Below are 24,244 nucleotides of genomic sequence, written 5' to 3' on the forward strand. Positions count from 1 at the left end.
GTACTACCTGCTGTGACACATGAGTGTTCACACACACACTTTAAAAAAAAAACCAAATTAATGGCATATCCCTGTACTTCCTGATAGCATTTCCTCTGATGAAAGCGGGTTGCTGATTTAAAGACAAACATCATACTGTTGGGTCAAATAAAATGAATCAAACTACCACAGTTGAAGTTTCTTTTGGTTTACTTTGTATTTTTGTGGAATATTAGCAGTTCATAAAACTCAGTAAATATGATGCGAATAAATAGAGAGATGCCTGCTTTCTTCTAACTGTGAATCCAGATAGGACATAAAAAAGGACAACTGTTTAGATAATAATAAAGTAGATTAATAACATATAAATCAACAGGAAAGCACACAAGAACAAAGTGAATAATACAGTATTAAAAAAGAACAGAGAAGAAAAGATCTTAAATTGTCGACAAATAAAAATTCAAAATTAGGTGTTGTTGTTTGAGACAGGGTCTCATTCTGTGATTCAGGCTGGCCTGTAAGTGACTGTGTAACCCAGGCTGTGAACTCAATAGTCAGCAATGTACTGATATCATTCCTTTTTCCTTGACTTCCCAAGAGTTGGAATCATAGATTGCCAGGCGTGGTGGCGCACGCCTTTAATCCCAGCACTCGGGAGGCAGAGAGGCGGATTTCTGAGTTCGAGGCCAGCCTGGTCTACAAAGTGAGTTCCAGGACAGCCAGGGCTATACAGAGAAACCCTGTCTCAAAAAAACAAAACAACAACAACAAAAAAAAGGAATCATAGATTAAAAACCATCATATCCAAAAATAAAATTTTAATTTATATAGTTAACTGACTAAAACTTTCGACATGTAAGCAACTCTGCTGAAGACATGTGGCTCTTAAATTATAGATAAGTACATCAGAATGCTTCTATAAAAGCATATAATGTACTTGTATTTTATATTGTATAAATTTTGCTATGGTAAGTAACATCATGCTGACAAGATATAAAGGTAATGAATAACAATAATACTGCTAATTACATTGCCGTATTAAAGCCTAATAATAACACTACCAGACTTTTATTATCATGGTTTGTCCTTAAAACAAATTTAAAACAAATATTATGTACTTCTGCATGCACACCACATGTGTTCACACACATACACCATTCACACACATACATATGCACACACATATTATACACCTATAAACACCCAAAAATGACCACACATACACACAAGCAGGTGATCTTAAGAACTTGATATTACCATAAGCTGCCCTCATGCTTTTGCAAAAAGTACAAAATTGATTTTATATTAGCAAATATAAAGCATAATTCCAACTAAATAACTGAATTGAAATGAAATATGAAAATCAACTGTCCTCTAGTTGAAGGGAATCAGATTCTTCTTTTTTCCATCTAGTTTTTTAAAAGAAAACCTAACAAATGTTCAAGTAAAGTTTTGGTGCTTCCTTTGAACATTAACTTTTCTGAACCTTTCTTAATAATATTTCTCAAAATGGAATGTTTTAAGACCTCTATAAAACAAATTTTATAGAGGAGGAGAAAGTGGGGAAAAGTCTCGAAGATATGGGACCAGGGGAAAAATTCCTGAATAGAACAGCAAAGGCTTGTGCTGTAAGATCAAAAATCTACAAATGGGACCTCATAAAATTACAAAGCTTCTGTAAGGCAAAAGACACCATCAATAAGACAAAAAGGCCACCAACAGATTGGGAAAGGATCTTTACCAATCCTAAATCAGATAGGGGACTAATATCCAATATATACATAAAGAACTTAAGAAGGTGGACTCCAGAAAATCAAATAACCCCATTAAAAGATGGGGCTCAGAGTTAAACAAAGAATTCTTACCTGAGGAATACCGAATGGCTGAGAAGCACCTGAAAAAATGTTCAGCATCCTTAATCATCAGGGAAATGCAAATCAAATCAACCCGAGATTCCACCTCACACCAGTCAGAATGGCTAAGATCAAAAATTCAGGTGACAGCAGATGCTGGCTAGGATGTGGAGAAAGAAGAACACTCCTCCATTGTTGGTGGGATTGCAAGCTTGTACAACCACTCTGGAAATCAGTCTGGTGGTTCCTCAGAAAATTGGACATAGTACTACNGGAGGATCCCTGAATACCTCTCCTGGGCATATATCCAGAAGATGTCCCAACAGGTAAGAAGGACACATGCTCTACTATGTTCATAGCAGCCTTATTTATGATAGCCAGAAGCTGGAAAGAACCCAGATGTCCCTCAACAGAGGAACGGATACAGAAATTATGGTACATTTACACAATGGAGTACTACTCAGCTATTAAAAAGAATNAATTNATGAAATTCCTAGGCAAATGGATGGACCTGGAGGGCATCATCCTGAGTGAGGTNACCCAATCNCAAAAGAACTCACATGATATGTACTCACTGATAAGTGGATATTAGCCCAGAAACTTAGAATACCCAAGATACAAGATACAATTTTCAAAACACATGAAACTCAAGAAGAATGAAGATCAAAGTGTGGACACTTTGCCCCTTCTTAGTATTGGGAATAAAACACCCATGGAAGGAGTTACAGAGAAAGTTTGGAGCTGAGACAAAGGATGGACCATACAGAGACTGCCATACCCAGAGATCCATCCCATAATCAGCCTCCAAACGCTGACACCATTCCATACACCAGCAAGATGTTGCTGAAAGGACCCGGATATTGTTGTCTCTTGTAAGGCTATGCTGGAGCTTGGCAAACACAGAAATGGACGCTCACAGACAGCTATTGGATGGAACACAGGGCCCCCTATGGAGGAGCTAGAGAAAGTACCCAAGGAGCTAAAGGGGTCTGCAACCTATAAGTGGAATAACAATATGAATTTACCAGTCCCCCTGGAGCTCGTGTCTCTAGCTGCATATGTAGCAGAAGATGGCCTAGTTGGCCATGATTGGGAAGAGAGGCCCCTTGGTCTTGCAAACTTTATTTGCCTCAGTTAGGGGGAATGCCAGGGCTAAGAAGTGGGAGTGGGTGGATAGAGTATAGGGTTGGAAGGTCCAGGGAACTTTTGGGATAGCATTTGAAATGTAAATGAAGAAAATACCTAATTAAAAAAAAAAAAACAAAAAAACAAAAAACGGCTCATTCACAAATAGCTGAGGTTGATAGCATTTGGAGGAAGCCTGTGGGAAGGTAAGATGGTGTATTGAGTTAGCCTTGACAGAGAATGCTGTGACTTGGATATTTGTAGCACATCATGTCTGGAGTTCACTAAGAATACATGAAAGTCAGCTTGAATTACAGGCACATGATCTTTAAAACAGTTATTGTACAAATACTGCACCTCATGTATGTCATTATCCTTCATCAACCCAATATACACATTGCTAGGAGTAAATGTGGTAAATGATTTTAATGGAGCAGAGAAGCCCACCATTAGTCTACTAACTGAAAATAGACAAAGATACAGGGTATGTATAAATACATGCTTACATACACACAGCTCTTTGTCATTCTAGATTGTAGGATAATACATATGGAGGCTAATCCATAATATCAAAATAGTTTTTAAAGATTCATTTTATTTAGTTGTATATCTGTGCACATATATGCAAGATACAGGAGAAGCTGAGCACAGAGGACAGTGGTTAGATTTGGAATTGTATTAAACCAGTACAAAGGATCATGTATGACTAGTTGTCACTAATTCATAAAATATAAAGTAAGATTTGTTATAGCACCTACTATCACAGAGAATAATTTAATTACTACCTATGCAAAGGATTGCTGAATCTATATAGTTAGAGATATAGAAATATATAAAACTATAAAGAAAAACTGTGTGGTGCTTAAAATGTCTGAGCTTCCTTGGGTAACTCTGGAAGCACTTTTCTAACTTGTGACCCCCTAAAGGAAGCACAGACTGGAACATGATGAGAATAAAAAAATGAAGTGGACCTTTGGTCGCTGCTGAGAACTTATGTTTATTTAGGAACCTATTCTCTCTATGCCTTCTCAATTGAAGATTCTGATATTCTTCCTTTCTCATGTTAAATCAATTCTACTGTTTAACTCCTCCTCATAGATTAAGGAACATCCAACCCCAAGGACAACATAGCCCAAACTTCAAAAGTATTTCATATGATCTCCTACATTTGCTAGAAAATAGGCAACATAAGGAAGTTTGAAAAGTATTGTGGACCCACCCTTCACATCTAGGGTTCGCCAAGATACCTACTGTACTTTTGACCTCCACCTCCACAGTGTCTGTAAATCAGACAGAAGACAGAGACATTTTCAGGTCCCTCTTCTAGCCTTAGCAGAATGTACTAGAATTTTCTCAACTGTGGTGGACTCTACTTGTTCTCTTGTAAAGTCTCCACCTATTGTTAAACTAAACCCATGATTCACTCTTCTGTAGTATGATATACCAGAGTTGTGAAGGTTAATTATGGGGTCAAAATATTTGTCTCTAAATTAGTGAAGGCTATAGAGGTAAACTTTTAGAAGACTTTTTGGTTGGAGATGTTTTTATTTTGAAATATATGTATATTCATCATGAGGCATCGTTTGGGTTGGGATCCAAGGCTGAACTCATGATTTATGTTTAAAAAAATACTTTATTAATATAGGCAATAGATTTTTAAAATATATTCTTAATATGCCTGCATTATAACCTCTATGTATCACATGAGGATAGATACAACATCTTCCACAGGGTTATTTATTATATCAACAGTTAAACACTTTCTGGTTTTGGAGCATTTTGGAGCATTTGGGAATTCAGATCTTTAGATTAGATATTGTCATCTACTGGTTAAATATGTTTAACCCAATTTTCATGTTTTGGCAATTTGAGAGCTGCTCTCGTTTGAGAAGACTCATTATTTTCTTACTGGAGGACCTTTATAAATGCTGGGGGAATGGAGCAGGTGGCATGCAGGCTCATCATCCTGTGTGGGCAAGTCTATGGTGAAGACCTACTGGCGTCTTCCAGAGGTGATAATTGCTTAGTACATTGTTCCCTGAGAGACTTACCTTTTGCAAACCAACAAATAATTAGATGAGGGGAACAAGTGTGAACAGTTGTACTTTTCCCCAGTAAAGTCATCTTTTGCTCTTCTCTTATCTCCAATGTGAGCCAATAATGAAGTGAGTGTAAAGTTAAAAAAAAAAGTAACAGCATTATTACAGTAGAAAACGCTCTCCTAATGGCTCTCTAGCCATGTGTGAATTCTTTTACTTATCACGTTTTCATTACAATGGAACTAGATGACCATCCCAGGTCTTTAATTGTTTTCTGGAGCAATACATTAAGTGTGTAAAACTATTTAATTGAAAGTATTTCTACCTTATTAAACCTCTGTGCCATTATATAGAAACATTTTTTGTTTTGCTTATTCCACAAATAAACCACTTTCATAATTGCTTCTGAACTTGAAGGAATGATCCAAATAAGAAAAACTGTAATGAAAATATTGTTCAACTTATTTCATGAGTGAAAACCAAAGCCATTTATCAGCAACTTATGTTCAGTTTCCTTGATTGGATAATGGTTACAGAGAATGCTATAAATATTCATTCACAATAAATAGCAGTACGATGAGGTTATTTTTTGGCATTTAGAATCCTTTCTTTGTGTCATTTTCTGTAGTCTTAAAGTAAAATTTTTTTAAACCAATGCATTCTAATCTGCCCCTCATCTGCCCTCACAACCTAGAGAAATTATCTCACGCTTTTCTCCAGAGAGTAACTACAAAGGGTTAAAGAAAATCCACCCTGACAATGCTACAAACAATTCTCTCCCTGTGTGTTGGTTCACTGCTCCACAGGGCATAGCAGATGTTGTGTCTGGTAGTAAGAAGGGCCCAGGAGGTGTGGGCTGTCAATCACACGTTTGCTGCCTTTTTTCTCCTCTAACTACAGGCTATGCTATGGATATAAAATCCAACCAAAACAATCTGCCTCAGCTGGGGTGTATGAGGTATCAATAACCCTGGCGGAGGTGTCAGGAGCCTCGCTGGAACTTGGGTACCCTGGTGACCAGACACTTAGCAAGTTAACATGATTCTGAACACTCTCCACTCCTCTGCCACAGCAACTAACACAACTGGAAAACCACAGAATCAAAATGGTACAAAGAATCTCACCAAAGTTGCCCTAAATGAAGCAGAGGCTAAAACGAAATACTGGATTATACTGAAGAAAATGTCGACGCTTCAAGTAGGACAGGCACTTTGGCTACCGAATGAGAGAAGGTGGAAAAACAGAAATATTATCAAAACCTTTTCTTGGAACATCCGTATGGAAAATTTCTGAATTCATAAAAACAGCCCCCTTCTACCCTCACAGATATGATGCTCTGCCTTTGGGAATAGTGAATCAACATAATTCACGCAAGAATTCACAACTCGAATTTGGTCAGAGGATTATATCAAACAGAGAAGGTTTGTTTATTAAAGGGCATAATATTAGTCAGCAACATGTATTGAGTGTTCAAAATTTACTCATTTAACAAAATTTAGATATTTGTCAAAAATGAAATAATAGACTGAGCTTATCAGATGATAAAAAAAAATCCCATCTAAATGACTCCATACAAAGCTAGTAAGTTCCCTGTCTTGCTTTATCCTGATCATGTTTGTTTTTCAACTTATGTTGCATTAAGGTATTTCCTAAACTTTTATTTATAATTTTATTAAATTACACTTATTTTTTCTGAGAAAAGAGATCACATGGTATTTCTAGAAAAATATATAGGATACCAGAGAATATGAATATTTGTTTAAGCAGTTTAATGTTTTTGTTTTGTCTTTGCTTTGAAATTCAATAATGCCATCAGCATGGAAGACCTCTCAGAACCCAGCACTTCACACAGTGCAAGCTGCTTTCTGTTATGAAAGACCAGCAGCTGTGGCTCCCACAGATACCCTTAAAGACAGATAGAATAAAACACGGGGCGGGGATAGGTCGACACAGGAGCATGAAATGGACGAGATGAAGCCCCTTTGTCACAGCCAAACAGACTATAAAGTTACTATAGTAACATACAGTGTTAAACTCCTCAGGGATTGAGTTAACCTTCCTCAAAGAAACAAAAAAAAAAAAAACAAACAAAAATAAGCCCCCCCTCTAAAAAAAATCCAAAACCAAAAAACAAAACCCAAAGGTTAACAAAAAACAAACTAATAATGATCACAATCATTCTGTCTAAATATTGTTCACCAAGTTATTTTTGGTTTCATTTGGATAGATAAGGAACTAAATACATGTTTTAATTTTAGGAAGTAACCTTAGAGATTCACAGTATGGGAGGAAAATGCAATTTTGAATATCCCTAATAGATACAATTATCTGTGTGTGCAGCAAGAACACCTAGGCCACAAAGGGAGGAAAATTAAGCAGTAGAGTTCTCAAATCTTGTGTTCTTTCCTCTCTGTTTACCTTCCTTCCTTGTTTGCTCTTTCTTTCCCTTTTTCTTTTTTCTTTTCTTCCTTCCTTCCTTTCTTCCTTCCTTCTCTCTCTCTCTCTCTCTCTCTCTCTCTCTCTTTTGACATGTTCGTGGTTTTTTTTAATGCATTTATCAAACTTTTTCCAGGTACAGAGCATTTAATTGTCCATAACTTTGGATCCCATTCTACAGTCAAAAATAAATCTGCAGGCTTTTCTTACCTATAGCCGCAAAGTTTCTAGCTTTCTTTGTTTTAATCTTTCTCAGAGATGATTTAAGATAAGAGATACAATGACTGTAAAGTATGAATTGTTAGAAACAAAAGTTGCTATACAAGCACAGAAAGAAAGAAAAAAATCACAAATAGAATTCTAATTTTGAAATTACTTTCCCTGGTGGGCTGGATCAGTGATGTAGGGTAGGTGTGGGGTCCTGATTATCCCTACTTCCTGCACAGTACTGCCTGTCTCTGGTTATGTATGATTACCATCTATAAATGCTGCGGGAAAAATATTGCAAGCTCTTTGTTTCACCCAATACTCCTTCTACTCCTTGTGCACACAGTTTCTTACATTCACATTCTAGTCTCTTTTATTTTAATTGGTCCCCATTTTTGTGGTTTCATTTTCAAATATTGAATTTAAGTCTGAATCATCAGTGAATCCTTTCAATAATAAATAAACCTTAACATTCACATTCCTTGGATTTAGGGTTAAATTAATGGTCATGTGAATTTTTCTTCTTGAAGGCTGCTCTAATGATCTGAAAGAGTTAAGAGATGTTTCCTTACCCTTAATTTATGCCATGGTGTTAGGCACCAAGGCAGGCTGGACTCAATAAGAATATTTTTAGTGGGATTTAGCTAACAGTGTGAGACATACCTTTAATGGATTTAGTTTGGGTAAACAACCTTTGTCTAGACAGCCCAAATGTCAGAGGTATTGGTGTTCATTTTAAGTGGTAACTGCTAGGTAAATAATTTCAAAGTTGCCTTTCATTATTCATACTGATATTTTATAAATTAAGTTTTTCCATTATCAAAAGACTAGATGTACATTATCTGCAGTGTTTTTTAAGCACAGATGTTTTTGTCCATCACTACTATCATTAGATAATGTAGGAATAGTTAGGTATCAGATTGCCCTCATTCCTGATGAAGAATGTTAAGGCTGCTTAAGAAACGTCAGTATGAAGAATATAGAAAGCAGAGTTAAAAGAAGAGTGGATAGCAGAGTTTGGGAAAAAGTAAAGAGCACAATTATTTAGATATAAAAGATGAACAATCAACAGAACACAATACAGGAAGGCATAAAACATTCATTTTGTGTGAAACTTATCTTACATTAAACTTATCTTACATATCTCTGCTTATAAGAAATAAAAATAAGTACTCTAAGACAGTTGTGTCATTTTTTAAAAATGGAACAAAATTTAGTCCATTTCCTTAAAGAAAAAATGACTTATCTTTTTAATAACTAAATAAACTATAATCTAAGTTTTTAAATTTTATTTATGGCTATGTATTTGTATATAATTATGGTAAATGTACCTATAAAACATCTTGTTTGTCATAATATTTGCTGGAAACTCATTATAAAGGGATGAGGAGCAGAGCTGAGCTTGGAGAAGACTCGCACATGCAAGCATCTATGTCACCACAGTGAGGACTCTTCCCCCAGATTATAATCCACTAATTCATTCAGATTTCAACATTTTAATAATTCATGCTCCATGATTGCTTGGATCTCTATATTTTCTAAAATTATAGAAATGAGTAATAGAATGTATTCTTTATCTATAAAATAGTAAGTGTATAATTTTATAGGAAAAGTAAATTTTAAAAATCTTACATGAAAAATGGGTTTTAAAAACTGAGTAAGTGTGGGTAAAGGGTGTCTTTGCAAAACTTTAATTCTAAAGAGAATGTGATTATAGCATTTAGTACAGGGCAAAGTTGTTACTTTTACATAAAGCATTCAATTATTTATGCATGCAAATTCCCGTTCTTCATTGCTTTAATTTTGTTAAAAACAAGTGTCATCCGAGGTTGTACTTTTTTACTTATTGTTAACATTGGAAACTACCCCACAATACAAAATAAATGGGATATGGGACTGAAAGCAACAAATATTGTATTAAATATTGCCTTAAATGAGAATGCATTGTGGGTAATCCTATTTATATATTGCATAATATATTATTTCTTTTGATTATGCCTTTTCTTCCAGAGTACATTGTACATTTTACTGGAAGGGCTATGAGATTCAAACTAGTAATTAGAAACCTGAGGCTCTAATAATTTGACAAAGATAGTAAGTCTGCACCTTTGTATAAGTTGTTCAGAGAGAGGAAAAAAGTAAGTGGATTCTTTGAAAATAAATTAGTTTAATTCACAAATATTCACATAACAGGTAATAGTTCATCTGGACCTATCCCGCTATTTTCATTCAGAGAAGCAAAGGAAGAGAGAAGACGTCACTAAGTCATGTTGTTAGTGCTATCAGCCGAAATGTATGTCAGACTGTTGCAATTGCTGTAATCTTCACCTCAGGTAACACATAGAGTTGTGGAAACTTCATGGGTGCAATCAATGCGAATCCATAAGTTCAAGCATCCCCCTTACCACACTGCAGGACCATGCAAGGGAGGTCTCAAAGCTCCATCAGCATCTTCTAGGCTGTGGTTCAGACACCACTGACCATTCCATCAGAGCAGCATAGCCACCCCTATCTGATTCTCTGTAGGAATAGGAAAGGGAAGGATCATGAAGTACTGGCAACAATCATTAAAACAATTTCCATACAGAACAAATGTGTTTATTTTAAGTGTGTTTATTTTTATTTTATATATATGATTATTTTGTCTATATATAGGCATGTGTCTCATGTTGCAGTGTCCACTGGAGATCAGGAGAGGGCATTAGATATCCTGGAACTGGTTCTATTGGTTCTAGGGAAACTGTCATAGGTACTTGTCACCAATACAAGGCCCTTTACAAGAGCAGCAAGTATTCTAAACTGCTGAGCCATCTCTCCACCCTCCAGACAAGTGTTTTAATGACCTTATAAGTTTCACTACATGTTCCCTGACTTCAAATGGAAGTCCTCTGAGAAGAAGCCACCACTGCACTCCCCACCCCCATCCCTATCCCCACACCCAGTTACATCAAGTCACTACAGGCCTATGTTTGTCCTTTCCGACTGAGGCCAGAAACTGCAGCTCACCTAGAACAAGATACAAAGGGACAGCTCCCATGCCAGTTATTGGGGACCCTTATGAAGACCAAGCTGCACTTCTGCTACTTACATGCAGTGGGATTAGGTCAAACCTATGCTTGCTCTTTGGCTGAGGATTCAGCGTCTGGGAAAGCCAAGAGTCCGGGTTAATTGATTCTCTTGGTCTTTCTGTGGAGTACCTGTCCCTTCGGGTCCCTCAATCCTTCCACCAATTCTTCCACAAGATTCCCTGCACTCCATCTAAAGTTCGGCTGTAGGTCTCTGTATCTGTTTCCATTGGCTGCTGGGTTGAGACTCTCCGAAGACAGTTATGCTAGGCTCATGTCTGCAAGCATAACAAAAGTATCATTAATAGTGTCGGGGATTGGTTCCTGACCATGGGGTGGGTCTCAATTGTGGAAAGTCACTGATGGACCATTCCTTGAGTCTCTGTTCTAACTTTCTTCCTGCACATCTTGTAGACAGGACACATTTTATGTTGAAGGTTTTGCTGTCCTTATACCTCCTCCTTATACTTCCACTGCCTGGCTTGAGGAACTGGTCACTTCAGGATCCATATTATTCACTGCTCAGAGATTCAGCTAGACCTGCCCCCATAGCACCCTGCTTCCCTGGCCCCAGTCCCAGGTCTCTGGCATGTTCAAGAGATGCTCCACTCCCACTACTGATTTCTGTTCTCTTTCCCCAGCTCTCCCTACACCTGATTCCTCCACCCTACCCTGCCTCCTATCCCACACAGTTCCCTCTGTCCATCCACCTTCCATATGTGTCCTATTTCTCCCTCTGAGAATGATTCAACCATCCTCCTGTGGACCTTAATATTATCTGGCTTCTTGGTTCTATGGATTATAGTGTGGTTATCCTGTACTTTATGGCTAATACAACCACTTATAACTGAGTACATATTATGCATGTCTTCTTGGATCTGAGTTAACTCACTCAGGATGACATTTTCTAGTTCCATATATTTGCCTGCAGATTTCATGGTGTCCTTGTTTTTAATAGCTGACTAATTTTCCATTGTGTAAATGAACCATAGTTTTTGTATCCATCCTTTGGGAGAGGGACATCGAAGTTGTTTCCAGTTTCTGGCTATTATGAGTAACATTACTATAAACATAGTTGAGCAAGTGTCCTTGTGGGATGTTGGAGCCTCTTTGGGGTGTATGCCCAGGAATGGTTTAGCTGGGTCTTTTGGTAGAACTATTCCCAATTTTCTGAGAATTTACCAAATTTATTTCTCCAGTGGTTAAGTACAGATAAGAGAAATTATAGTTATATGTATATACTACAGTTGCAGATATTTTTTTCTGATGCTCCTTTTAGTTTCTCACAGAAAGGCAGCACTCCTGCTTGGGCTTGGGTTCCAGCAGTGGCCATGGTTCCTCCATGGCGTTGTTCTGGTTGAATATCTTGAAACTGGTATCTGCATGTGAGGTCCTGGCTATGCTGCTGCGCCATCCCTTGTGGCCACAGCTGTGGATGCTGGATCCCCATATCGCCCCCAAATTAACATATTTTAAATACTGTAATGTCCATATTTGTTTTACGTGAAAATAATCTAGTATCCAAAACCTATTATTTGGTTTCTTAGTATGATTATAATGTTTGGGCTAAGAGGTTGGGTAGCAGGGAATAATACATGCTGTACAAACATAAGTATCAGAATTCAGTCTTAAATACTATGGGGGAAAAAAGGAACTTCTGTGTCTCTCAGTAAACCAGCACTGTAGATCCCAGATATAGGGATTGCTGGGGCTGTCTGGCCACCAACCTCATTGAGAGATACTATCTCAAAAAATAGGATGGTGGTGGTGGGTTGGGGGGGGGGCTATAGAGTATATATAAGACTTCCTCTGTTCCCTGTGAGTACCTGCACACACATGCGTACATGTCACACAATCAACACACACCCTTTCTCTCACAAACACATGCACACAAAAATCAATCAAGTATTCCATCATGCTAGTGATCTTTTCTGTTTCATCTTAACAAATTTTCTCAAAAGATGAAGAATTGAAAGGAAGTGTCAGTGATACTAACCACTACAACAACCAGAGGAGGCTGTGTTTCTTTTTGTTATATAACAACCTGTTCCTTGGAGGTTGTATTGGTACAAAAGATCTTCAAATAAACGCATTTAAATTTACAAAATACTTAAAAATAAAATACTGCTTAAATTAGATATGAATTCCCAAGTTTCACAAATGTCTGAAGTATATAAATTAATTGAGCCTATATCTGGTTTGCTCAGTCTTTACATTCTTTTCAGTGATTACCATTAGTTCTAGCATACAATGTTTGATGTTTACTGAATGTAAAGACAGTGAAGTTCCGGAATTGGGCAACATTTTCTATGGTTTTATCAGTATACGAACAGAAGTCAATCTTCAACTTAAGATAAGTTAGATATATTTAAATCCGATTCAGAAGGAGTGCCAAGAGCTTGGTACTCAACAGTGTAAAAAGTGTATAGAATGCACACATACCATTTGTATTGAGTTGTTTATAAATTAGTGCTCTCTGTAGATTTATTACTTAGTTCATGTCTGAGGAAAACCAGAGGCAAATATTTAAGAAAAATATAGAATATATATAAAAGATATATAAAATTAAATAATTCATAAGGGACTTTTCTGGGTAAAAATTGTTCATTGAAACACCCAAAACTCAAGATCAATGAAGTTGCATTCCACCCTTTCATGGCACTGAGGTGTATAACGAGACACTGGCCAGAGTCACAAAAACAATGGCTTGCCAGGTTCATGTCATTCTCTTTGTAAGCTAGTATTTTCAGAGGCAGCACTAAAACTGTGACAGATTTGATACTCTTGCAAATAAGAACTTCTGCTAAGTTTAATCACCCATGATGCCATGGTTTTGCTTATATGCATATTTTGAGTATCTTTCTGATGGAATCATGAGCTCAGCCAGCCTGGAAACAGGAAAAAAATGTATGTTTTGCTTTTTTAAGTGTTTGGCAGTGAAATGTGAATTGTTTGCAAGTTATTCACTGCAGCCTCTGTATGAAGATACAAATATCCTGAATGTTTAAGCAGCCCCTTCAGCAATGCTGAATTAAGAGAAAAACAGTAACGTGGGATATTTTTCTGTGCTGCTCTAGATTAGCTCTGCTCTCTAGCTATCAACTGTAATTCTTCTAATAACTCAGTCTACCAAGTTCTGAACGTACCATGTTTATCTCTGACCTACCTCCAAGTCACTTCTCCAGTGTTTAGGAACCAGGGAGGACATCCCTGAATTTAGAGTCACACTGATCTTTTGAAGTCACTTCTAAAGTCTGGGCATTCTGAACCTCTCCAATTTTTCAGTTATGAAGTATCAATAACAAACTTCAAGGCTACATGATTAGTTATGATACTGTAAATATTTTCAAGAAGAATTTATGAATGTGATTCCTCTCTCCCAGAAGTGATTCAGTTAAAAGTCTCATTCTATATAGTCAGCAGGATATAAAAACATATTTATTTTTCTGGTTTTACTTTGTAGTATAGCTTTTTAAATATTTTAGACATGGTTTATACAGTGTAAAATTCATTTTTCTTTCACAACACTAGAAACTCACACTTATCTCTGACTGTATGTGTGTGTGTGTGCTCCAGCATGCATAGGGAACACACATATGGTGATTTAGAGAACACGTTGTGGGAGCTAAATGTGGGAGCTCAACAGTGAATCATCAGGCTTGGAGGCAGGAACCATTATCAGTTCAGTCATCTCCAGGGCCCTACTTTTACTTCTCAATGCCTCTGAAGACATTTCTTTTTTTTTTCTGAGTTTCAGTCCTACAACCACACCATGTTCTTGCTGCTGCTCCTAGATGGACTGTTCCCATGTGACACACTGCCTGTGATACTATAGTGATACACACTTAATTCTCTCAATTACGGTTTATACTTGTCGCTTGGACACTACTTCTCTGTTCTCTAGCTACTTTACTCATAGAATGTTTATTGAAAATTGCCACAGCATTAGGGGAAATAAATTGAATAATGTGAAACGCTATCTGTGAAATATATTTATAGCCATTTTTCTTATAATGTTTTTAAAATATGCCCATGAATACTGAATGTTTGTAGAACAAAGTCTGTTAAACTGTTCCACAAGAAGGGTAAAACTAGTCTATAAAACATGGATGGAGTTTTAAAATCGTGTACTATGCTTCTATGAAAATCTGACAAATACATTTATTAGTCTAAAGATATAGGTAAATGCTCAGATTCAAAGACTACGATTTTCTGAAATTTAAATCTGCAGTTTTTATATTGGAAAATGCATTGATTTTTCTTAACATCATAATATCATTTGAGAATGTTATTTTTATATTTCCTTTATAATTTCACACAAGTACATAATATATTTTAATCATGATCAGCATTCCACTTCTCTCCTCTTAAATCTGCCCTCTCCATAATTTCATGCCTTTTTTACTTTTTAATGGACTCTTTGACTTGAATTTGTGACTTCAGCAAATTTTAGGTGAAACACTAGAGCAAGGACAACTTACCAGGAATACCAACCTTTGAAAAAACTCTCTCTCTCTTCCTCTTAGCAGCCATAAACTTTCAAAATAGCTCTTCTACTATCACATGCAGAAATGTTAACTATCTTTGCCTTGTGCCTAAAACCATACCTGTTGGAAATTCACTGAATCAATGGTCCTATCATTTCCAAATGGAAGTTTTTGCTCCAGTCCTTCCCAAACTCTAGCTCTACATTCCTTCTGTTCTCTCTCTCTCTCTCTCTCTCTCTCTCTCTCTCTCTCTCTCTCTCTCTCTCTCTCTCTCTCTCTCTCTCTGTCTCTCTCTCTCTCTCTCAGTGTGTGTGTGTGTGTGTGTATGTGTGTGTGTATAAGGTGTGCATGCTCTCTTCCTCTCTTTTTTTTTTTCTAACTGGGCTTTTATTTATATTTTTGACATTTTCATGGAAATATTTTTAGATTATTTTATCTTATAATACTTGTGTTACCTTATTACACAAAACATCAGACCATCAGAGTCATGTGACCACCTACAATGGCCTGGTTCCTGCCCCATGAATAACTATTTAAGAAAATGCTTTTTAGATAGTTTTCCTTTTTTTTTTTTCAGATAACTCTAGTTTGTGTGTCAAGTTGACACAAGACAATCCAATACACCTTATAGCCTTACAAATAATTAAAAGAAAAGTATCCTACAACCTAATTCCAGAATGGGATGATATTCTAGTTTACATAAGCCTCATATAGAAATAGAAGTCTAAGAATAGAAGTATATGTCTAAAACTGTTGATGACATTTCTCTGCAATAGCTTGAAAGAGAATCTTCCAGTACTATGGAAGGAATGTAGCTATCTTTTCAGGTCAGCACCAGATTGACTTCTCTATGTTCTGTGATTCAAATATATAAATTTTACAGGAATCAGGTCTCTCTGTCAAGTTTTGGAGGGGAGGAAGGAGCAAAAGCAATAGCCTGTTATATATGACAGTGTGTGGGGGAGATATGAGACCTGACTAACCAACAACTCAAAATGAGGTAACTGATACCTAGCACAGTTCTTGTTATTTTATTATTTTATATTTTATGGTATCTAGAAGGGCTATTGTTTCCCACAGTATAGACTATCTCCTCTTAAACTCCTTTTCTGTGTGCGTCTGTATATATTTTAAGAAGCTTCTAGACTAGTAGGATTTCATACAGCAGTTTTAGCAGACATTAGAGTTAGCCCTCCCTCCCTGTATGCACCCTGTAACATGACTTCCCATCCCCTAACCTATTTAACAAAATCTTCCCTTCACTACCTGTGTTTTGTTTTTCTTCCTTTCAAATCCACCCATAATGAACTTTATTCATTTCCTGAGTTCTCTTTTTACTCAAATTTAAACAATCATTTAATGACAAGCAATGCCAGTGTTCATGTAAGGAGAATGAAATGTTCATAAACTGTTGGCAGGTATGGAAATTGGTAAAGAAACTTCGAGAATAAGTTTGAAAGTTCCTTAAAAAGCTAGAACTGGATCTACCATATTGTACAGTTCCTGAGCATATTCACAATGGACTCTGTCCTAATATGAACATTCATATCCATTACTGGTCTTTCAATAATAGCCAGAAAATGGAAGCACACTATATGTCCATCAAGGTTTGAACTAATAATAAAAAAATTCACGTATAAATGGATAGAAATGGAAAAAACTTATTCTAAATGAGGTAACCTATACCCAATAAAATAAACACTGATCATTCTTTCTTAAATTTAGATGATAGCTTTGAATATTTACATATGTGTGTTTAAACTGTGGTGCCCATAGTAGTCAAGGAACTAACTTGCCTTAAGTGTAGGGTTAAATAAAAGTTAAAATAGTGTAGAGTTCTTAAATATGATGTGAAGATTCTTCCTGCCATAAGTGTGATTGCTGGTTTTAATTTTTTCTTAATTTCCAGTGTCATTTACAGACTGTGCCAATATTATTTTTGCCAGCATTATTGTTCATGTTTCTGAAAAGTCAGGGATTATAGAATAGAAAATAAATAGGTTCTTTAGGTGTTCAGAACATGACTCAGAAAAAAAATGATTAATTTATGTCTAGTTGTATGTGTTCACCAAGTCAGTGTCTACAGTGACATGGTGTCATTGTATTGTCTCTGAAGGTCATTGTCTTTCCACTTGAAGGTCACTGTCTTTCCTCTGAAATTCCAAGCTGATTCCAAAAAGGGTAGGTTTTTGAGACTTCTAAAAGTAACTGAAATGATTTAAAAGGGACATAAGTCAGAATTCCTTCCAGGTAACAGTACAAAATACTACAAGAATTACCTTTGCTCCATTGCTTAGTACAAAGATGCCAGTAGATCTGGCATGCTAGGATTGGAGTTTGCAAAGAGACTAATGTTGGCTACAGGTATGGATGGGTTATTCCTGTCTGACCACAGAATTTTGTAACAAAATCTTAGGAGATTTTTGATAGTCATTTGTAGAAAAAAACTATGATAAAGCAATCAGATTTTTAAATCCTGATGAAAATATTTTTTTAAAAAATGTATTTAATGATACTCAATATATCTCCAGGCCCCCAAATATCTCTATTTGTGTTTTGTAGTTCTTAGAGTAAGAAATCATAAACATTCCAAATAATATTTAAATTTGTTTCCCAAAGCAGATTGTAAATTATGGGTAAGAGACATATGAAAATGAAATTCATACAGATATCTCCTGTAATAAAAAATCAATTTTTACTATACATATCAACCCAGGCAAATAAACACATTTGGGAAATGAACCTCATTCTTTCTATATAACCCAATTCAAATATAAATTTCATTATTATAATTTTATTATATTAACTCTATGCTATGATGCACTTTTCTTTGTGTACCAATATTGTTTTCAAGTTCTGATTAATTACTTATTGTCTTAGTCAGGGTTTCTATTCCTGCACAAACATCATGACCAAGAAGCAAGTTGGGGAGGGAAGGGTTTATTTGGCTTACACTTCCATATGGCTGTTCATCACCAAGGAAGTCAGGACTGGGACTCAAGCAGGTCAGGAAGTAGGAGCTGATGCAGAGGCCGTGGAGGGATATTCTTTACTGGCTTGCTTCCCCTGGCTTGCTCATCCTGCTCTCTTATAGAACCAAGATTACCAGCCCAGAGATGGTCCCACCCACAAGGGGCCTTTCCCCCTTGATCACTAATTGAGAAAATGCCTTACAGTTGTATCTCATGGAGGCATTTCCTCAACTGAAGCTCCTTTTTCTGTGATAACTCCAGCTGTGTCAAGTTGACACAAAACTAGCCAGTACACTTATCAAATCATATTTATATTATTAAGAATTAATAAGAGTATTATAAAGTAGTTTTAAGAATGTGTATGTATCCTTTATCATTATTATTATTATTATTATTATTATTATCATTATTATATCTTTATTTTTACAGTCCAGTCCATATTCCCCTCCTGTTCCACATTCTGACAGTTCCTCATACCATTCCTCCTTCTGTCTCCAAAAGGATCTCCCCCTTCCCCTACCCCCACCCCTCCATATCCTCCTACTCCCCGGGGCCTCCAGTCTCTCAAGAGTTAGGTGCCTCATCTATTGTGTCAGGGGCCTAATATCAGCTAGTGTATGTTGCCTGATTCTTGGCTCAGTGCAAGAGATCTCGGGGGGTGGGGGGGGGGTGGTGTCCTTTTTTGTTTGTTTGTTTTTGTTTTGTTTTTTGTTTGTTTGTTTTTTGAGACAAGGTTTCTCTGTATAGTCCTGGTTGTCCTGGAACTCACTCTGTAGACCAGGCTGGCCTCGAACTCAGAAATCTGCCTGCCTCTGCCTCCCGAGTGCTAGGATCGGGGGTCCCTTCAATTAGGAAGTATATAATTTTGCCACAGGTTAGACTTGATAGAAATTCAAGCTTACCTAAATCCAACTACTATGCGCTGTAGAACATTGTATAATTGCATGAGTATGTGACATTTTAAAAAATATTTTAAAGTTTATAACACACAAATATTAACTTCTCCAAGCACAACTTAGATATTGTCAATTCATTTAATAATACTAATACACATTATAATTTACAAGTCACTTTACTACCAACATATTTAAAAGTTATCTTAATGACAATTTCAATAAAATTATTATTTTATTATGTTTTTTAATATTCTTATGGTAAGGAAACTAGTTGCACTAAAATTGAGCATTGGATAACTGACTGGTGTGCATTCCCTTGGGAAGAATATTTTCCTTCTCAGAATTCCTTAGTGGCTATAGATATGAAAACATAAATACTAGTAACATTATAAGCAGGATGGATTTATGAACTTGGGAATTTATATGTATAGACATATACTATTTATGTGATAATTAATACAAAATACATCATGTATTTTAAAAAGATCAAAGAGGGGTATGTGGGAGGGTTTGGAGAGAGAAAGGGACAGGGAAAATGTTATAATTATATTATAATCTCATAACATAAAAGGAATAATTAGGGTTTTTTTTTTTTTTAAAAAACAGTTTTTCTGCATCCAGTTCAAGAGTTGTTTTTGTTTTTTGTTGCTGTTTGCTTGTTTTGCAAATGCATTAAGTTATTTACAACAAATCAGTTTTGAATCAGAGAAACTTAAAAACAAAACAATGGTTTTGGGTTTCATTTATGTTAAACTTTTTCCCATGGTGATGATTCTCCCACCATTAAAAAACATCATTGATGATGTTCATACATATAATACAGGAGATACTGTCTGTAGACTTTACATCAGATTCATTACAATTGTAAAACATTAGCAATAAAACAAAAATGAACCTAGACACTAGAAGCTTAACATTCTGCATGCAGTTAAGCAAAATATATATTCACATATATTGCATATAAAATCATAGTAAATTAGTTTTAAAATATAAAAACAGGAGTTGTTAGCGTGTTGGTAGGTTATGCTTATTCTATTACACTTACCAACAAAAAGATTCATCACAAATTTGTTGATTATGCTAACACAAATGTTCTGAAAACAACACTAGCTTGCTCACATCTTTGCGTTTTCCCCATCTGCGGGGAGGGGTATGGGAGAGGAGACATCTCTAGAAAAGCTACTTTGTTAATCTCTGAGACAACACTGCTTTTTATTCACTTGGATTTTATTTCATTCTTGTAGGCTTAACATCTCACTGCATGAACAAAGAAAATACCATGTGAAAAGGGCTTCAGGCTAGCTACTTCCAAAAGGATTCAACCTTCCAAGTGCTATCAATATCAGCCGCACACCCACACAGTTAGCACTTTTGAATACATTTACTGAAAACCATTAATAAAGCAACAATCTTACTCTGGTTCTTAACCATGTGTCACAGTGAAATAAGTTCATGTAAATCTGTGAACTGCACGACAACGATCAAATTAACAGTCATTTCCAGAAAAAAAAAATGCCCCTCAGGCTGAAAAATAATTAGTAGTCTCTCACTATCTTTTCTCCTAATAAAAATCACGATATTATTGTTGACTGTGCTAATAAAACACCTCCCGTGACCCTGATGTAGCTTGATGTAAAATGTAAGGACTGTTCTATTGTGCAGCCTCACACATCTTTTATTGAACATTTCCATTTGGCTCTTCATCTGGGAACACAAGGGCTCATAGACGCTGAAGAACTTTTGTCACAGTATAATGCAACCCTCACTTGTTTGTTACTGCAGCTAATAAAACACCTGCTTTAAAATTCATTATCATTAAAATCTAACTTTTAACTCCAAAGCTGATACTTAGACCTATGGCTGTGGGAAGGAACAAGAGCAGGAAACAGAGAAATCAAACAGGACAAATCCAGTTGGTGCAGAAGCAACACACAGCTATCAGAAACACTGCTGTAACATAATTTCCAAGGTCTTGATACTTAGAAACATTCAAAATTTGTTCAACATATTTTGGAGGCATGACTTATCTGCTGTAACTTCTTATTGTATTATTTTGCACTAATCAGTATTGTAGGTCCCTTAGGGACAGAAGAAAGTAGATACATAATTTTTCCTCTTTAATTTACCAAAGAGAGGAGCTGGTTAGTTTTGTGTGTGAAAGTGGACAATAAATTGGGTACTACTTGTATTTTAATATGCAAAGTGGGTGTAACGTCTCTGTTATTATTTTAAAAACAAAATTCTAATAAATTCAGAAAAACACTGAAGTATATTAATCACAACATTGAAGAGTTCCTATATATCAGTAACACAATTTATGAACATTCTGATTTCAAGAACTGATAATACTTAACTGATATCTTTGGATGTATGATGATGTGAGCAAGATAATGTCTTTGCGTGGGATCCAGTGGAAAAATTCACAACATAATTAAATGCAACAAAAGCCAGGACATGACCAGTTTTCCTAGTGATGATGTATTCTGAAGAAAATATGTTCATTGAATTTTGGAAAACTTTTAGAATAGACCTTTTTTGGCATGTAATATTTATTTTTTAATCCTCAGTGCATTTTTATTGGTTATTTTATTTATTTACATTTCAAATGTTATTTCCCTTCCTGGTCTATCCTCACCCAGCAAGCCCCCAATCCCATCCTCTCTCCCCCTGCTTCTGTGAGGGTGCTCCCCTACCACCCACTCTTTCCCTACAGGACCAAGGGCCTCTCCTCCCATTGATGCCAGATAAGGCAATTCTTTGCTACATATGCAGCTGGAGCCATGGGTCCCTCCATGTGTATTCTTTGGTTAGTGGTTTAGTCCCTGGGAACTCTGGGGTTCTGATTGGTTGATATTGTTGTTCTTCCTATGGTTGCAAACCCCTTCAGCTCCTTCAGTCCTTCCCCTAATCCCACTGGGGTCCCAGTGTTCAGTCTGATGGTTGGCTGTCAGCATCTGCATCTGTACTGGTCATGCTAGACCTTTTAAGAAATGTGCAATATAGATGATACTAAAAAAAAAAAAAAAACAACAATAAACAAAACAAAAATAGGTATTTCAGTTGTGCATGTCTCCCCCCAAATATATAAGTTTTAAGGTGTTTTGTATCTTTGGCAGCTTAACAAAAATCACATATAAATTAGAAATGAATAGTAAGCAGTATGCAATTGGATAGCAAAAATAAATGTCAAAATTACAGAAAAAAAATGTAGCAATTTCTAAAAAAAAAGGAAAAAAAAGTCCCTAAACAAAGGAATTTGTATGCTTTGCTTAAAGTTTTTATAAACCTCACATTTTCATCATTATACTTAATACCTACTTAAGTGGATTTGCATTGAGTGCTATCTTACAAACTATTTTGAAGGTCTAATAGACTTGGAAATCTCAGATATTTGCCAAGATAAACATTTGTAGGACTCTAATGTGGTCAGGAGCACTTGAGACTCTCTGGAAAGAAACACGCACAGTCCAGTGGTTGATGAGCAAAGACAGGATCTTGGGCCCTCTCCCAGAAGGGCAGAGGCTAGATGCTGTGTTCTTAAGGCGCTGGGGAGATATTAGTGCAACTATATGGTGATAGAGCTTAAACTCACTTTGACAGTCTCACCTAGTAATAAAGATAAACCCTTACATTTAGATGCTTCAGATGACACCAAGTTCACAAACACTCCCACTATCAGAACACATCCAAACAGTATTTGAATAAGCAGATGGAGATAACCAATGTCTTAGATGTTTTAGAGAAAAATCTATGACTTAATATAATGACTGACAATCTCTAAAGGATGATTTGCTTTGCTCCCATTTCTAGACAGTCAAAGTTCAAAAACCCGGCAGTCCCATTGGTACCGATTTGGGAATTTGACTAAGAGTGAACAGCATCCTAATGGTGTGTACATGGAGAAAGGTATCACATCTTGAAACAGGAAGACAGAGACCGAGTTCATAGCCCCAACTTCTTATCCAAAGGCATCTCCAAGTGACCTCCACTAGGACTCACACCTTGAGATTCTCATCTCCCAGCGCTGTAGACCAAGCTTAAAATAAACAAGCCCTTCAGATAAGAAAATATATCCAAATCAAAGAACACTCTTTTGGAACTTTGAGATTCTTTTATGCCTTATGTTATACTCTCTTTTACAACAAAACAATGCTAATACTTTGCAGAAAATGATTAATTCCTGAATAAACTAGTTAGTGCCTAAATGATTCTATACGTTTATTACTAAATATGCTATCCACCAGTGTTTTTCAGCATGAAGTGAACTCCATTGAGGTTTCCCTTTCTCGCCTTCCCACCATCTTCCTTTCCCTGCTTTTAAATACTGAAGCCTAATTAAAGCGAATCAGGCAGAGATGTAGCAAAGCTTTAGATATTACAAGCTGTTAGGTTTCTAAATAATAAGCACACCCTCCTCAATATTGCTTTTGTATATAAAGTACATGGGTTGTTTTGACAAGCCATTTCTACTCTCTGAGTTTTATAACTTTAGTTTAACAAAAGTGATTTTTAAAAAAAGAAGAAACAGATGCAACTGTCAAAGCAGACCAAAGGAACTATGCAGAAAGAAAAATACATAGTTTTTTTTGAAGAAGCCAAACTTATAAATTCGCTTTTGCATTCAGTTATCTCTCTCCAGAAAGGTATGGCTTTGTGTGAAAATGTTTATTATGGCAAAAAATGGAATAGACATTATATAATTATATAATAAATAAAATAAATAATAAAATTAAGAATTCTACCTCAACTATAAAAACAAGTTTAAAAAAAGATTTCTTATAAGGTGTCACTCTGCTTCTAGCTATTCAGTCATTGTTTTCTCTCCTTTTACATTCTGGATTTGCAAATGCTGACCAAACTGGAAACTCTGTGCACAGAAGTTTTATATGTAGCAAGCAGTATAATTTCGAGTTAAAATAAATCATCAAAAAGCCTGGTATCATACTGCAGATCTTAAAGTGATTTGATTGGGTTCAATTTAAAGTGTCAAATTGATGGGCCATTTGTGTTTCATCTTATAAGAAGTATCTGTTCATATTATTTGTCCATTTTAAACTTAATTACTTTTTTCCACTCAGGATCACAGTTACTGGTAGAGTTCAGTATTATAATTCTCCAGCCGTAGCCTCCTGAGAGTTAGATTACTAAATCACAATTAGTTACATGATTTTGTTGCAGTGGTTAT

This window comes from Mus caroli, chromosome 4, assembly GCF_900094665.2.
Source record: "Mus caroli chromosome 4, CAROLI_EIJ_v1.1, whole genome shotgun sequence".
In the NCBI taxonomy this organism is placed as follows: domain Eukaryota; kingdom Metazoa; phylum Chordata; class Mammalia; order Rodentia; family Muridae; genus Mus; species Mus caroli.